Source organism: Rattus norvegicus, chromosome 5 (assembly GCF_021556685.1).
Source record: "Rattus norvegicus strain SHRSP/BbbUtx chromosome 5, alternate assembly SHRSP_T2T, whole genome shotgun sequence".
In the NCBI taxonomy this organism is placed as follows: Eukaryota; Metazoa; Chordata; class Mammalia; order Rodentia; family Muridae; genus Rattus; species Rattus norvegicus.
Window position 1 is genome coordinate 83,204,628 of NC_141538.1, and position 18,458 is coordinate 83,223,085.

General features: G+C 40.2%; 1 long non-coding RNA gene across 1 annotated transcript in view; it reads left to right on the top strand.

Annotated features, from left to right (window-relative positions):
* Positions 1 to 18,458, top strand: part of LOC103692377 (uncharacterized) — an 83,119-nt gene that overhangs the window by 33,890 nt on the left and 30,771 nt on the right. The window lies entirely within an intron of this gene.

The window sequence follows — 18,458 nt, forward strand, 5'->3', positions numbered from 1 at the left end:
GACTTTTAGAAGCTGTTTCCAGGTCAGACAGGTATACGTAGAGAACAATGGGAGGTATAAGGGACTGTCTGAGCAGTCTGTCTATATCCCAGTGGGGGCCATGGAGCCTGAGTGCAATTGAGCAGCTTTATGAGTAAGATCCAGGAGGAAGGTTGGGGAGAAGAGTCCCAGTGGTGGAAAACTTGACTCACTTGAAAACTTGCCCGTAAGCCTGTCCTGGAAGGAAGAACTAAAAGGTGATCTCACCAGACACCGCCCCCCCCCCCAATCTCTCAGCCATGTATGTATTCATTTCACTCTCTCACTTTTCATCCTATGAAGAACCTTCATTAGGTAGCTTAACAACCTTGTATGTTAAGCCCACAAAAGTCTCTCATTCACTAGAGAATAAGACTCGCTATGAATCTGAGCAAGAAACTGCCAAATCCCACTAAACCAACTGATGGCTCAGCTCTTCTGACTCCTGTGGTAGTTTCTCAATCCCTTTATCATGTCTCCAATATGAAATGTATTCAGACACCTTAGAGATATATCCGTGACTTCATTTCTCTATTCAAGAGTTCAACCTGTCTTCTCTGGTGATTTTTTCCCATGAAGCTTTACAGTCCTAGGTCATGGTAGATCTTGTGGCATTCTTCACATCAGTAAGATGTCAAAAACATCTCCGAAATCATGCAATAGAAATAGAAAACCAGTTCTCTGCACCCAAATCCCGTGGGAGGGAGAGCTAAACCTTCAGAGAGGCAGACAAGCCTGGGAAACCAGAAGAGACTGCTCCCTGCACACACATCTCGGACGCCAGAGGAAAAAGCCAAAGACCATCTGGAACCCTGGTGCACTGAAGCTCCCGGAAGGGGCGGCACAGGTCTTCCTGGTTGCTGCCGCTGCAGAAAGCCCGTGGGCAGCACCCCACGAGCGAACTTGAGCCTCAGGACCACAGGTAAGACCAAATTTTCTGCTGCAAGAAAGCTGCCTGGTGAAATCAAGACACAGGCCCACAGGAACAGCTGAAGACCTGTAGAAAGGAAAAACTACACGCCCGAAAGCAGAACACTCTGTCCCCATAACTGACTGAAAGAGAGGAAAACAGGTCTACAGCACTCCTGACACACAGGCCTATAGGACAGTCTAGCCACTGTCAGAAATATCAGAACAAAGTAACACTAGAGATAATCTGATGGCGAGAGGCAAGCGCAGGAACCCAAGCAACAGAAACCAAGACTACATGCCATCATCGGAGCCCAATTCTCCCATCAAAACAAACATGGAATATCCAAACACACCAGAAAAGCAAGATCTAGTTTCAAAATCATTTTTGATCATGATGCTGGAGGACTTCAAGAAAGACATGAAGAACTCCCTTAGAGAACAAGTAGAAGCCTACAGAGAGGAATCACAAAAATGCCTGAAAGAATCGCAAAAATCCCTGAAAGAATTCCAGGAAAACATAAATAAACAAGTAGAAGCCCATAGAGAGGAGACACAAAAATCCCTGAAAGAATTCCAGGAAAACACAATCAAACAGTTGAAGCAATTAAAAATGGAAATAGAAGCAATCAAGAAAGAACACATGGAAACAACCCTGGATATAGAAAACCAAAAGAAGAGACAAGGAGCTGTAGATACAAGCTTCACCAACAGAATACAAGAGATGGAAGAGAGAATCTCAGGAGCAGAAGATTCCATAGAAATCATTGACTCAACTGTCAAAGATAATGTAAAGCAGAAAAAGCTACTGGTCCAAAACATACAGGAAATCCAGGACTCAATGAGAAGATCAAACCTAAGGATAATAGGTATAGAAGAGAGTGAAGACTCCCAGCTCAAAGGACCAGTAAATATCTTCAACAAAATCATAGAAGAAAACGTCCCTAACCTAAAAAAAGAGATACCCATAGGCATACAAGAAGCCTACAGAACTCCAAATAGATTGGACCAGAAAAGAAACACCTCCCGTCACATAATTGTCAAAACACCAAACACACAAAATAAAGACAGAATATTAAAAGCAGTAAGGGAAAAAGGTCAAGTAACATATAAAGGGAGACCTATCAGAATCACACCAGACTTCTCGCCAGAAACTATGAAGGCCAGAAGATCCTGGACTGATGTCATACAGACCCTAAGAGAACACAAATGCCAGCCCAGGTTACTGTATCCAGCAAAACTCTCAATTAACATTGATGGAGAAACCAAGATATTCCATGACAAAACCAAATTTACACAATATCTTTCTACAAATCCAGCACTACAAAGGATAATAAATGGTAAAGGCCAACATAAGGAGGCAAGCTATACCCTAGAAGAAGCAAGAAACTAATCGTCTTGGCAACAAAACAAAGAGAATGAAAGCACACAAACATAACCTCACATCCAAATATGAATATAAAGGGAAACAATAATCACTATTCCTTAATATCTCCCAATATCAATGGCCTCAACTCCCCAATAAAAAGACATAGATTAACAAACTGGATACGCAACGAGGACCCTGCATTCTGCTGTCTACAGGAAACACACCTCAGAGACAAAGACAGACACTACCTCAGAGTGAAAGGCTGGAAAACAACTTTCCAAGCAAATGGTCAGAAGAAGCAAGCTGGAGTAGCCATTCTAATATCAAATAAAATCAATTTCCAACTAAAAGTCATCAAAAAAGATAAGGAAGGACACTTCATATTCATCAAAGGAAAAATCCACCAAGATGAACTCTCAATCCTAAATATCTATGCCCCAAATACAAGGGCACCTACATACGTAAAAGAAACCTTACTAAAGCTCAAAACACACATTGCACCTCACACAATAATAGTGGGAGATTTCAACACCCCACTCTCATCAATGGACAGATCATGGAAACAGAAATTAAACAGTGATGTCGACAGACTAAGAGAAGTCATGAGCCAAATGGACTTAACGGATATTTATAGAACATTCTATCCTAAAGCAAAAGGATATACCTTCTTCTCAGCTCCTCATGGTACTTTCTCCAAAATTGACCATATAATTGGTCAAAAAACGGGCCTCAACAGGTACAGAAAGATAGAAATAATCCCATGCGTGCTATCGGACCACCACGGCCTAAAACTGGTCTTCAATAACAATCAAGGAAGAATGCCCACATATACTTGGAAGTTGAACAATGCTCTACTCAATGATAACCTGGTCAAGGAAGAAATAAAGAGAGAAATTAAAAACTTTTTAGAATTTAATGAAAATGAAGATACAACATACCCAAACTTATGGGACACAATGAAAGCTGTGCTAAGAGGAAAACTCATAGCGCTGAGTGCCTGCAGAAAGAAACAGGAAAGAGCATATGTCAGCAGCTTGACAGCACACCTAAAAGCTCTAGAACAAAAAGAAGCAAATACACCCAGGAGGAGTAGAAGGCAGGAAATAATCAAACTCAGAGCTGAAATCAACCAAGTAGAAACAAAAAGGACCATAGAAAGAATCAACAGAACCAAAAGTTGGTTCTTTGAGAAAATCAACAAGATAGATAAACCCTTAGCCAGACTAATGAGAGGACACAGAGAGTGCGTCCAAATTAACAAAATCAGAAATGAAAGGGAGACATAACTACAGATTCAGAGGAAATTCAAAAAATCATCAGATCTTACTATAAAAACCTATATTCAACAAAATTTGAAAATCTTCAGGAAATGGACAATTTCCTAGACAGATACCAGGTATCGAAGTTAAATCAGGAACAGATAAACCAGTTAAACAACCCCATAACTCCTAAGGAAATAGAAGCAGTCATTAAAGGTCTCCCAACCAAAAAGAGCCCAGGTCCAGACGGGTTTAGTGCAGAATTCTATCAAACCTTCATAGAAGACCTCATACCAATATTATCCAAACTATTCCACAAAATTGAAACAGATGGAGCCCTACCGAATTCCTTCTACGAAGCCACAATTACTCTTATACCTAAACCACACAAAGACCCAACAAAGAAAGAGAACTTCAGACCAATTTCCCTTATGAATATCAACGCAAAAATACTCAATAAAATTCTGGCAAACCGAATTCAAGAGCACATCAAAACAATCGTCCACCATGATCAAGTAGGCTTCATCCCAGGCATGCAGGGATGGTTTAATATACGGAAAACCATCAACGTGATCCATTATATAAACAAACTGAAAGAACAGAACCACATGATCATTTCATTAGATGCTGAGAAAGCATTTGACAAAATTCAACACCCCTTCATGGTAAAAGTCCTGGAAAGAATAGGAATTCAAGGCCCATACCTAAACATAGTAAAAGCCATATACAGCAAACCAGTTGCTAACATTAAACTAAATGGAGAGAAACTTGAAGCAATCCCACTAAAATCGGGGACTAGACAAGGCTGCCCACTCTCTCCCTACTTATTCAATATAGTTCTTGAAGTTCTAGCCAGAGCAATCAGACAACAAAAGGAGATCAAGGGGATACAGATCGGAAAAGAAGAGATCAACATATCACTATTTGCAGATGATATGATAGTATATTTAAGTGATCCCAAAAGTTCCACCAGAGAACTACTAAAGCTGATAAACAACTTCAGCAAAGTGGCTGGGTATAAAATTAACTCAAATAAATCAGTTGCCTTCCTCTATACAAAAGAGAAACAAGCCGAGAAAGAAATTAGGGAAACAACACCCTTCATAATAGACCCAAATAATATAAAGTACCTCGGTGTGACTTTAACCAAGCAAGTAAAAGATCTGTACAATAAGAACTTCAAGACACTGAGGAAAGAAATTGAAGAAGACCTCAGAAGATGGAAAGATCTCCCATGCTCATGGATTGGCAGGATTAATATAGTAAAAATGGCCATTTTACCAAAAGCAATCTACAGATTCAATGCAATCCCCATCAAAATACCAATCCAATTCTTCAAAGAGTTAGACAGAACAATTTGCAAATTCATCTGGAATAACAAAAAACCCAGGATAGCTAAAGCTATCCTCAACAATAAAAGGACTTCAGGGGGAATCACTATCCCTGAACTCAAGCAGTATTACAGAGCAATAGTGATAAAAACTGCATGGTATTGGTACAGAGACAGACAGATAGACCAATGGAATAGAATTGAAGACCCAGAAATGAACCCACACACCTATGGTCACTTGATTTTTGACAAAGGAGCCAAAACCATCCAATGGAAAAAAGATAGCATTTTCAGCAAATGGTGCTGGTTCAACAGGAGGGCAACATGTAGAAGAATGCAGATCGATCCATGCTTATCACCCTGTACAAAGCTTAAGTCCAAGTGGATCAAGGTCCTCCACATCAAACCAGACACACTCAAACTAATAGAAGAAAAACTAGGGAAGCATCTGGAACACATAGGCACTGGAAAAAATTTCCTGAACAAAACACCAATGGCTTATGCTCTAAGATCAAGAATCGACAAATGGGATCTCATAAAACTGCAAAGCTTCTGTAAGGCAAAGGACACTGTGGTTAGGACAAAACGGCAACCAACAGATTGGGAAAAGATCTTTACCAATCCTACAACAGACAGAGGCCTTATATCCAAAATATACAAAGAACTCAAGAAGTTAGACCGCAGGGAAACAAATAACCCTATTAAAAATGGGGTTCAGAGCTAAACAAAGAATTCACAGCTGAGGAATGTCGAATGGCTGAGAAACACCTAAAGAAATGTTCAACATCTTTAGTCATAAGGGAAATGCAAATCAAAACAACCCTGAGATTTCACCTCACACCAGTGAGAATGGCTAAGATCAAAAACTCAGGTGACAGCAGATGCTGGCGAGGATGTGGAGAAAGAGGAACACTCCTCTATTGTTGGTGGGATTGCAGACTGGTAAAACCATTCTGGAAATCAGTCTGGAGTTTCCTCAGAAAATTGGACATTGAACTGCCTGAGGATCCAGCTATACCTCTCTTGGGCATATACCCAAAAGATGCCTCAACATATAAAAGAGACACGTGCTCCACTATGTTCATCGCAGCCTTATTTATAATAGCCAGAAAATGGAAAGAACCCAGATGCCCTTCAACAGAGGAATGGATACAGAAAATGTGGTACATCTACACAATGGAATATTAATCAGCTATCAAAAACAACGAGTTTATGAAATTCGTAGGCAAATGGTTGGAACTGGAAAATATCATCCTGAGTGAGCTAACCCAGTCACAGAAAGACATACATGGTATGCACTCATTGATAAGTGGCTATTAGCCCAAATGCTTGAATTACCCTAGATCCCTAGAACAAACGAAACTCAAGACGGATGATCAAAATGTGAATGCTTCACTCCTTCTTTAAATGAGGAAAAAGAATACCCTTGGCAGGGAAGGGAGAGGCAAAGATTAAAACAGAGACTGAAGGAACACCCATTCAGAGCCTGCCCCACATGTGGCCCATACATATACAGCCACCCAATTAGACAAGATGGATGAAGCAAAGAAGTGCAGACCGACAGGAGCCGGATGTAGATCGCTCCTGAGAGACACAGCCAGAATACAGCAAATACAGAGGCGAATGCCAGCAGCAAACCACTGAACTGAGAATAGGTCCCCTGTTGAAGGAATCAGAGAAAGAACTGGAAGAGCTTGAAGGGGCTCGAGACCCCAAAAGTACAACAATGCCAAGCAACCAGAGCTTCCAGGGACTAAGCCACTACCTAAAGACTATACATGGACTGACCCTGGTAGCAATGAATATCCTAGTAAGAGCACCAGTGGAAGGGGAAGCCCTGGGTCCTGCTAAGACTGAACCCCCAGTGAACTAGTCTATGGGGGGAGGGCGGCAATGGGGGGAGGGTTGGGAAGGGAACACCCATAAGGAAGGCTAGGGGGGAGGGGGATGTTTGCCCGGAAACCGGGAAAGGGAATAACACTCGAAATGTATATAAGAAATACTCAAGTTAATAAAAAAAAATTAAAAAAAAAAGAAATAGAAAACCAAGGCCAAGGCCAGAGAAATACAAGTAGGAAAATACATGTATCTACATGATTGATATGATTCAGCCTTATGTATGGTTCTGTTTCCTAGAATCCAAAGAAACACAGGCAAGCAGATTTAGTCGTTTGGTTCTAGGAAAATAGAAAAGTAGAAAATAGAAAAAAGAAAAATGTGTGTGTGTGTGTGTGTGTGTGTGTGTGTGTGTGTGTGTGAACATGTGTGCATGTCTGTATGTCTGAGAAAGAGAGACAGAGACAGAGAGACAGAGACAGAAAGACAGGGTGACAGGGAGACAGGGAGAGAGCTATATCCCCCCAAGTATTCTGGAGACAGAAAACTTACAAGCTCAAAGTCAACTTCTTGCATCAAGGGATGGTGATTCTTTCACGAGGACAAATAGTGAACAACGCTCTTCAAATCAGCAAGGTCTGGATAATAGGATCCTAAACCCTACCTTCATCAAAATAATATAATATCACTTCTGAGTCATTTTGCTCAATAGTAAGGGACATGTAGAGGAAACCTCTGCATTCGGACATCAAAAATGTGTTCTATAGCCTCACTAGTGCTCACGCCTTGGAATCTTCAGCAACTTCAAGAAAACAATTTCTAGTTCCGTTAATTAATTAATTAATTAATTAATAATTAATTTTTGTCCCAGGTAGAGGTTTAGACCCACAGCTGCAGTGGGAGGAAGGCAGATGTGACAGTTCAGTGTTGGTAGAGCCAATGCAAATTTTCCCACAGTCTTTTTCCCGCTGAATAACTGGGACTCCCGCTGAACAGATGCTGGTATGCCTTGATGATTCCCTTCTGAGGGCCTCATCCCACTGCAGTCTGAAGACAGGAAGCCTGGCATGAATCCTGGAGCTGGTGACACAGTGGCTTCTTGCCTGCTTTTCTAAAGTTGCCCCAGTGGGCACATCTGTGCCCCAAATTTGCCTGCTCTGTCAGAAGACAATGAAGGCTTGTTCCCTGTATCTGAAGCGATGACTTCATAGTCCTTTTAAAAGCTGGCAAGGGGAGACAGAGAATTAATGTCATTAAAAAGGCACAGTGCAAAGATTGAGTTTCACGTTGGGCAAAAATCTGGAGTACTTCCTATCTGGGAAACTGTAAAATCTAACACAGTAACTACCTTGACAGTAGTGCCCTAGTTTCCTTCCATTAAGCTCATTTAAAAGGCAATCATGAGTGTGTAGCATGAGTGGGTTGACGTGTGTAGACTTATCTTTTTTTTCCTGTGTTGAAAGTATGACACAGAACAGTAACCTTTAACATTTTTTGATAGTGGCCCATATACACAAGTATATTTTTTATTGTGACTCTGAACACACACCAAACAAATGATTTTATGAAAATACCATTATGGTATGTAATATGCCCAATTCACATTTGTTAGATTATCTCATTTACAAAAACCTTCTTGTGACTCATTGAGTGGATTCTATGATTCCAAAGCCAGCTGTAACTTATAGTCAGAAGGCATAGATTTCAAGAAAGAACATAGGACTTGAATGTCCAGGCTCAGCTCCTAACTGCACAACTTAGTGGCTGCATGAGGTTTTATTGAGCATAGTATGTCAGTCAGCCTGGGCTAGGTTATGCTTTAGTAATGAACAGTCCCACCATTTTAGAGTATGAGTCTACTTCGTACTCATCCTGTTTGAGTCTCATGGTTTTGTAATGGCTCACACATCCAGAATGCAAGAGCGGTCATGGTTAACAGCCTTACTTCCTGATCTATTGACAGAGCAATTTGACTCCCAGCTGTGACATGGGATTTTCTTATGAGCAAAGGACTCATACAGTAGTATGGAGCCTGGTGTTCAGAAGATCTCTGTGCTTGACTTGTTGTTCTATTATCACGGTCTTAAAATAATGGTCTTGGAACAAGACATTTTACAAGTTCTTTTTGTAAGAATTTTTCATTTTCATTTTGGACCAGGACCCCAAATTATATATTTAGTTTGTATACCACTCTTTTAAAATACAAATACATTTATTTATTTATTTACCATTTATTTGTTTTTTGTTTATTTATTTTACATTCCAAAAGCAATTTCGGCTTCTTCCTCCAAGTCTCCCCCCTGCCCCATCCATCTACCTTCTCTGTTTCTTTTCAGAAAAGGTCAGGCCTCCATGGATATAGACTAAACATGGCATATCAAGTTGTAGTATGACTATGTACCTCACTTCATACTGAGGCTGGATGAGACAACCCAGTAGGAGGAAAGGATCCTCTTTTGAGTCTCCATAATTTTTTTTTCATCTGGGAAATGGGTTCTTGATATGGACTCATGGGATTTCTAAAAGAATTAAAAGGAGGGCACAGTGATGACTGTGATAACTCCTGTTCATGTCTTGATGGTCTCATTTCCATTTCTACTATGGGAAAACCTATCCAGTCACGCTAATATTCTCACCTGGAAACTGTCTTCCCTTATGCAGTCCGCTTTCTCTAGTCTGCTTACCTTAATTCTGTTCATTATTCATTCAGTGTGTCACACTATGACTGGGTCACCTTCTGAGGCCGTTCACACGAGCACAGACCCCCTCCTCCATCCCCTTCTTACTGTGGCCCTTCCCTTGCCTTTGGCTCCTCATCCCTTTGTCCGGTCCCTTCACACTTCACATTTAGCCTCTTCTTCAGTTGCCTCAGCTTCAGTTCTTCATGTGACTCTCAGTGATGCTGGCTTCTTCGTAATCATTACTAATTTCTGAGCTCCAGCTAACCAGCATCAATTTTTCCAGCATTCCCTTTTTATTCTGGACTCTAAAACCAGAACCACATGGCCTAAGCTGCCATGTTCTGCTGCTTCCTGGGGCTGGAACATACCCCATCCCCCAATTAACCCCGCCCCCGTCTTATTCTATCACCAGTTTTCTGTTTTCTAATTCTCTCACTGTCTAAGCTTGGCTGTCCTCCAACTTTCTCTAGATTGACCTTGAACTCAGAGACCTCCTGGCTCTGTCTCCTGGGATTAAAGGCATGTACCACCACACCTGGATTTAAGCTTTTCTTCACCTTAGAAAGCAAAAATATGACATATATGGTTTGAGTATTAAGGGGACACCAGGAAGTGAAATGGAGCTGAATCCTGTGTTCAAAGATATTAAATTGAATTAAGTGACATTGGGGTAAGTACCGCTCAGCTAAATTTAGGTCCAGGCATGATGCTACACATTTTTAATCCCAGGAAACAAAGCCAAGCAGATCTCTGAGTTCAAGGCCAACTTGGGACAGAACCGGAAAGAGGAAAACAAAGTAAATATTATCTCAGGAGTCAAAGTTATTCTCTATCCTTCAGACACATGTGGGCAAATACACATCTACACCCACTCGTTTACTTACATAACACGCACACACACACACACACACACACACACACACACACTTACACACTCTCACAGACCCCTCCCCCCACACCCCACAAATATATTGCCATACACTTTTGGAGACTTGTAGTTTAGGCTAGGTCTCACATGGTCAAATCAAGGTGTTATCTGCTTCTGTTCTCTTGCAGGGCTTTTTTCTTCACAGTTTCTTAGATTCTGATGGCTGCCTTCATACCTTGGTTCATGGATTACCATCAAGCCTCCAGTCTTCATTTCATAAGAGCCCTTGTGATGATTTCTCCCCTTCAGTACCTTTTGTTCAATAGTATCTATAAAGTGCCTTTGGCACTATATGATGATTCCTTGGTGTGTGTTCGGTGTCGTTATTCTTCTTACCGTAACTTCCAAATAGTTTTCATTGGCTTCAGTGCAGCTTTATCAACCGAGTGAAACACAAACTTTACTAAACTCCCATTGAGAGCCTTTGCTGGAAATCTTTCACCATTTATTTCAGACAACCACTGCCACAACTCTGCAAGGAAAGTATTTTTATTATATCCATTCATAAATGAGCAATTGAGGGTTGCCCAAGTTAAGTGACTAATTCAGCCTGTTAGAGATGGGGAAAAAAATCAAGTGCACTAGATGTGTCTGAAAAACTCACTTTTTCCTTACAACTTCAAATTCCAACTTCAAGGCAAACATTCACACTATTGAAATGAATGGACACTCCAAAATTTCAGACCCTTGTTATCTTAATGACCACAGAGGCACACTAGGTACCTAAGCCAGGAATCCTGGCTAGACATTTTCTTTGCCACTACAGCAGGGAACGGCACACTTCCTTTTCATTCTCTTAAGACTCTACCCAGGATACCGTGGCTTTTTAGAGAAGACACACCCAAATGCCCAACATGAGTCACTGGCTCTGCCTGGAGCTAAAATATGATGAGGCAGGAGTCTTTGGCTGCTCCAGTCTGTGAAATGGTTTCCATTACAGTATTTCTGCCGAGAGCAGCAATTCTGTCTTTTGATCCCTCTCACCATGACTACACAACTGTGGGCATCTGGGTGAGCTGCCACGGGAGAGCTGGTAGGGCTTGGAGAGCCCTATGTTGGATTCCAGAGGACCCAGAGGATGCTATCAACACTGCTTCTGACTAGTCCTTTGACATTGGGGACTAATGTCTGAGTCTCTAGGCCTTTCTCTATTCTTGGTCCCTCTCTACTGTTACAAATTAATGACTATGTCTTTGGTCTCTTTCCAGATGGTATAGTGTTCTGAATTTCCTTGGGTTTCCTTGTAGAAGCCATGATAAACCATGTTATCAACACAGTGACCAGAAATTAGTATATTATGTCAGTGAAAAGGAACAAGAGAAAGCTGAATAGACTTCTTGTTGTTGGTATGGGTGCCTGGTTGCTAAGCAGAGTCATAAAAATGAATCTAGAGCCCAAAAAGAAGGTACCCATAGCAATAGTAATTCATGAACAAGAGGAAGGTATATTTCTTTGCTTTTCAAGATTCTTCTTTTGAACTAGAATATTATGTAGCCTGGGTTAGCCTCAAGCTTTCTATGTAGCCTAGAATGACCTTGTATTTCTGATCTTTCTGCCTTTGCATATCTAGTCCTAGGGTTACACGCATTACCTTGCCCAGTTTATGCAGTTCTGTGTCTCAAACCCAAGGTTTTGTATGCTTTTTAAGCACTGTACCAATTGATGTATATTCCCAACCTGTCTTTTATTTTAAGGTCATGTAAGGATCATAATAAAAATGAAATGCATGAACCACTGAATGACTCTCTAGAATGTTTGTAAGTAATGATACTCATTAAGAAGTATTTGCCTCTAATGTATCAGTGCTTATCCAGAATAGTATTTTTGATGCATAAACTATTTCAGTCTTTAGATGACATGAGTTTGGAGTTTCTCAGGGACCTTACATTAGAATCCTAGTTCCTAAGGACTTGATCATTGGAACCTCACTTTTAAAAGCTGTTATCTTAGCACCATGCAGGGCGAACAGCCATTAGGATATCCAGTTGTTTAATTATGTGGAAATACTAATACATGGAACCTCTTCATTCTTCTCTGTCACCAGTGGAGAAAGAAACCACAGATCTAGGATTAGAACCTCTTGACTTTCAGAGGAGAGTCTTCTGTTCATCAGCTGTGTTATCTTGGGCAACTAAAGTTAACTGTCTGATTCTCGAGCCTTTTAATCTTGAAATTGAGGATACAATGAAAGTATCTTCAGGGGGGTGGGGGTGTCTAATGATAGTTAATGCAAGCATTGTAGCATAGGGTCTGGCATATAGAACGTTTGCTCCCTAAGGGTGTATCCTATTGTTGTGGGACAGAATTCTTCAACATTTATAGTCTGCTCTAAGTTGATTTCCATTTTCGGAGGTGTCAGGAGACATTATTTGTTATTTTGGACAGAGTTAAGCCTTTCTGTTGAGCTCACACTCTTGTAAATGTGTGTATAAAACTGTGTCCTGATGCAGAACAAGGGACACAGATTTTTCTGGCATCCCTAATCCCCATCCCGCAGCCTCAACATCTGCAAATAATTAATGCAGAGAGCAGCCTTACAGCTGGCCACCCAAATACATCTTAAACAATAAACTTGAAAAGTTAAAAGGAGGAACTCAGAAAAACTTCTATAAATTTCAAAATACACACTGGGGACTTAAGACATATACTATTTAACCATATACCCATGATGTTTGATGCTGGGCTGAAGAAAAACACGATGGATGGCAAGGTAAGGATGGTAAAAGTAACCAGTGGGCCTGCAGCCTGGGCTAACTTTAGGAAGAGATTAGATGGCAGTGGATTTGACTCAACATTTGTGTCTTATAGATGCATGCATAAATTCATAAGGTTAAGGACAGTAAGGAAGTATTAGATAGAGATGGCAGGGTAGGGCGGGTCAGGGCAGGTCAGGTCAGGTCAGGGCAGGGCAGGACAGGGCAGGGGGAAATAGTTGCAACCTTTTTTGCACTTAGTTGCTTTCTACCTGGAACATTAGGAATAGTATTTATACATATAGAGAGTAATTGCAATATATGGGATGTCTTTCTCTTAGGTCAGTGATTGTGTAATACCTTTTTATTAAAAAAAAAGAGTTTTAGGATCAAAGAATTTTTAAGAGTTGTTCAGAACCATAAAGGTCACAAATATAAAATGAGAACTTAGATGCAGGTCTATTTGATATGGTGCCTCTTTGGTGGAGTAGTGAAAGGGAGCAGACAGCCTTTAAGGTGAAGTGTTTGGCTATTTATGTAGTTGAAGGTTGAGCAAGAGATCAAATTACCTTTAGAACATGAGATATCTTAGGCTCTTTCCCTATTTCTGGATTGAAGCGGCCATGTTCAGTTTCGTAAACTTCTGGATGCTTCTAGTCTCTCTCTGTGTGTAATGATTGTATGTTCTCAAATGTATGACACTGATTTTATCTACTTGAAAGTTACCTGTTTTCTGTTGCTGAAAAGTAAGTTCATTTTTGACGTAATATTTGGAAACTCTTAGTTCAGTTCAGCTCTAGGATGGTTTAAAATTGTTAACATATGTCTCTTTAGCTTTTGTTTCCCATGGTTGGATGGAGAGAGGAACAGATGTGTTTCTAAATGAACTCATATATTGTCTCTTGCTTCAGGTATGATCACAGACCCAAAATGTGCTCATATGGTGACTTCATTCCTTAGTTCCTTAGTCTTAGTTTGCTCTGCTTCCTAAGATGAGGCGTCTTCCATCACCTACCATCATGATCCAAACTGCCATTGCACATCACCTAAAGTTATGAATGTCTTAATTATTCTATCTGCCTCAAGCCTTCCTACCCATCATGCTAATGCCATTGGCAAGATTTTTATATTTTACATTATCAAGTGATACACACATTCACAAAAGTACAAGTGAATTATTAAGTCTTTGTTACATATATATATATATATATATGTATATGCACATAAATCAACATGCATTTAGTCAAGCTTGGTATAAGTTGTAGCACACTTCACTTGATAGCTGACTTTCCTTCAAAAATATTCTTCAAATGCTGTTGTTAGAAATAATCTTATTTCCCTTTCAAATTTCTACCAATCCACCTATTCAACAGTACTCCATGGGAGTTTCCATTTCCTATATCTTATAAACATATTAACATTGTCAGCTAGTAGACAGTCTGATGGGTAGGACAAAGAGCCTCATTTTTAAGGTTTTTGGGTTTTTTGGAAGATTTATTCAGCCCATTTATTGCATTTTAATTTGCATCTATTAGCAAACGCAATTATATATTCATTTTGTATATTCATTGTGTGCTGAGATTTTTCTGTAGTTTCTCTGGCAGAGTCTTTGGTTTTCTCTTGAAATTTAGGGTCTACCACATTGATCTGTGGACAGCTTTCCTCCTGCCTAGTCAACAGGAATTATTTATTGTTTAGAATTACTGTTTAGAATAACCTGGCATAGGCTAGACATGAAAGTTCAGTCACTTGAGAGATAGAGGCAGGAAGATCAGATGTTCAAGGATAACATTGTCTATATATAGCAAGAAGACCTAAGAACTTGACTATAAATCAACTAAGTAATCAACCCAACAAGTGAGTTCAAAATGGTGAATAACCCTTTCAAGCTCATGGCTTCCAGTTCATGTTTTGTGTGTTTTTACCATGTACAATTGTTTAAGTTTTTCTATAGTTGGCAACACTAATGGAATATAGTGAATTGTATACACACAGAAGGAAGAAAAGAAGGAGAAAAGGGAAGAGAAGAAAGAGGAGAGGGAAGAGGAGGAGAAAGAGGAGGAGGAAGAATAGGAACAGGAAGAGGAGAAATAAGGAGAATGAAGTTTGAAAAGGGATGAGTTGGGGGTTACAGGAGGAGCTGGAGGAGGAAAATGGGTATGTTTATGATTATATTTCATTGGTTAACATGTATGAAACTATCAAAGAATATGAAGAGAAAATTTTATGTTTTTAGTTTTATCATTAGTACCTGGCTCAGTAAGTCCTTCAGTTTGGTTTCAAAGGCTTTTGTTAGTCATTTTTCTCAGAAAAGTTTAGAAAATTGACTTTTTAAAATTAGCTTTTAAATTATTTTATTTATTTACATCCAGAACATTGTCCCCATTTAGTACCCCACTAACAGAGTTCTTCACCCCTTTCCCCTTCACCTCTGAGAGGATACTCCATCCCCTGGGGCATCAAGCTTCTACATGGTTAGGCTCATCCTCTCCCACTGAGGCCAGTCAAGACAGTCTCTTCTACATATGTGTTGGGGGTCATGGACCAGCCCATATATGCTCCTTGGTTGGAGGCTTGGTCTCTGGGAGCTCTGAGGGGTCCTGGTTAGTTGGCATTGTTGGTCTTCCTCTGGAGTTACACTCCTCTTCAGCTCCTTCAGACCTTCCTCTAACTCTTTCATAGGGTCGCCATTCTCAGTCCAATGATGGGCTGTACGTATTTGTATCTGTCATCTGTCTCACTCAGCTGCTGGTAGAGCCTCTCAGAGGACAGCTATGTTAGGCTCCTGTCTGCAAGCATTACATAGCATCAGAAATAGCATCAGTGTTTGGTGCCAGCCCCTGGGATAATCCAAAGTTGGGTTGGTCACTGGTCAACTTTTCCTTCAGTATTGGCTGCATTTTTGTCCCTACATTTCTTTTAGGGACATTCTAAACCTTTAGGGACATTTCGAAACCATTCTGAATCAAAAAAATTTGAACAGGAGTTGGTAACCCCATCATTCTATTTGGAGTCCTGACTATTACTGGAGGTGGTCTCTACAGGTTCCATCTACCCACTGTTGGACATTTCAACTAAGGTCACTCCCATTGAGTCCTAGGAGGATATTGCCTTACATCCCATGTCTCCGGGACTTTCTAGAGGTTCCTCCCACCTCAGAAGTTGCATATATCCATTCATTCTCCTGGCCCTCTGGGCTTCTCTCCATTCTACACCCTTACCTGATCATGACCCCCCCTTTTCCTCTCTCTCTCCCACTTCCAACTTAGATCCCTGCCCCGTCCCTCTGTCTTCCCTGATTACTTTGATTCCACTTATGAATATTGATGCAAAAATCTACTCAATACAATTTTCACAAACTAAATCCAAGAACACATCAAAAATATTGTTCACCATGATCAGGTAGGCTTCATCCCAGAATTTTCAATATATGAAAATCTATCAATGTAATCCACTATATAAAAAAACTAAAGGAAGGAAGACACATGATCATTAGATGCTGAGAAAGCCTTTTACAAAATCCAACGCCCCCTTCATGTTAAGTCTTTGAGAGATCAGAATTCATGGCACATAACTAAACATAATAAAAGCAATATATGGTAAACCAATATCAAATTGAATGGAGAGAGAATTAAAGCAAGCCCATTAAAATCAGGGACAAGACAAGACTGTTTACTCTCTCCCTATCTATTCAATATAGCACTTGAAGTGCTAGCTAGGCAATTAGACAACAAAAGGAGATCAAGGAAATACAAATTGGAAAGGAAGAAGTCAAGGTATCACTATTTGCAGATGATATGATACATAAGCAACAACAAAAATTTTACCAGAGAACTCTTACAGTTGATAAACAACTTCAGAAAAGTGGCTAGATATAAAATTAACTCAAACAAATCAGTAGTCTTCCTTTATACAAATGATAAATGGGCTGAGAAAGAAATTAGGAAAACAACACCCTTCACAATAGTGACAAACAATATAAAATATCTTGGTATAACTGTAACAAAACAAGTGAAAGATCTGTATTACAAGAACTTCAAGCCTCTGAAAAAAAGAAATCAAAGAGGACCTCAGAAGATAAAAAGATTTCCCATGCTCATGGATTGGTAGGATTACCGTAGTGAAAATGGCTGTTTTATATAAAAAAACAATCCAGAGATTCAAGGCAATCCCCATCAAAATTCCAACACAATTCTTCAAAAACATGGCAACAGCAATTCTTAACTTCATGTGAACCCCCCCCCCCGAAAAAAAAACAACCCAGGGTAGCCGAAACAATTCTCAACAATAAAAAATTTTTGGGGGTGGGGGAGAATAGCCATCCCTGACCTCAAACTGTGCTACAGAGAAATAGTGATAGAAACCACATGATATTGGTACAGAGACAGACAGGTTGATCAATGGCATAGAACTGAAGACCTAGAAATTAACTGACACAGTTATGAACACTTAATCTATAGCAAAGAATTAAAAAACCATCCAGTGGAAAAAAGAAAGGATCTTCAGCAAATGGTGCTGGTCTAACTGGTGGTCTGGATGTAGAAGAATGCTCACGCCCAAATGGATCAAGGATCTCAACATAAAACCAGATACATTGAACCTAATAGAAGGGAAAGTGAGAACTAGCCTTGAATACATTCACACAGGGGAAAATTCCTAAACAGATCACCAACGGCTCAGGTTCTAAAATCAACAATTGATAAATGAGACCTCACCTCATGAACCTGAAAAGTTTCTGTAAGGCAATGGACACTGTCAATAGTACAAAGCAGCAACTTACAGATTGGAAAAAAAAGATCTTCACTAGCCCTACATCCATCAGAGGGATAATATCTAAAATATATAAGGAACTCAAGAAGTTGGACTCCAACAAACCCAGTTAAAAAAAGAGGTATAGAGCTAAACAGAGAATTTTCAGCAGAGGAACATTGAATAGCCTCGAAGCCCTTAAAGAAACATTCGGCACTTGTAGTCATCAGGGAAGTGCAAATCAAAATGGCCCCGAGGTTCTGTCTTACAGCAATCAAAATGGCTAAGATAAAAACTCCCAGGACAGCACATGCTAGAGAGGATGTGGAGAAGTAAGAACACGCCTCCATTGCTGGTACAACTGCACACTGGTACAACCACTCTGGAAATCAGTCTGGCAGTTTCACAGAAAATTGGACATAGTTCTACCCGAGGACCCAGCTGTACTGCTCCTGGACACATACCCTAAAGATGCTCGATTGTGTTCATAGCAGCCTAATTCATAGTAGCCAGAAGCAGGAAGCAACCAAGATGCCCCTCAACCAAAGAATGGATGCAGAAAAGATGTGGCTCATTTACACAATGGAATACTATTCAGCTCTTAATGAGGACATCAAGAGTTTTGCACACAAGTGAAAATATCATCCTGAGTGAGCTAGCCCAGACTGAAAAGGACATGTATGGTA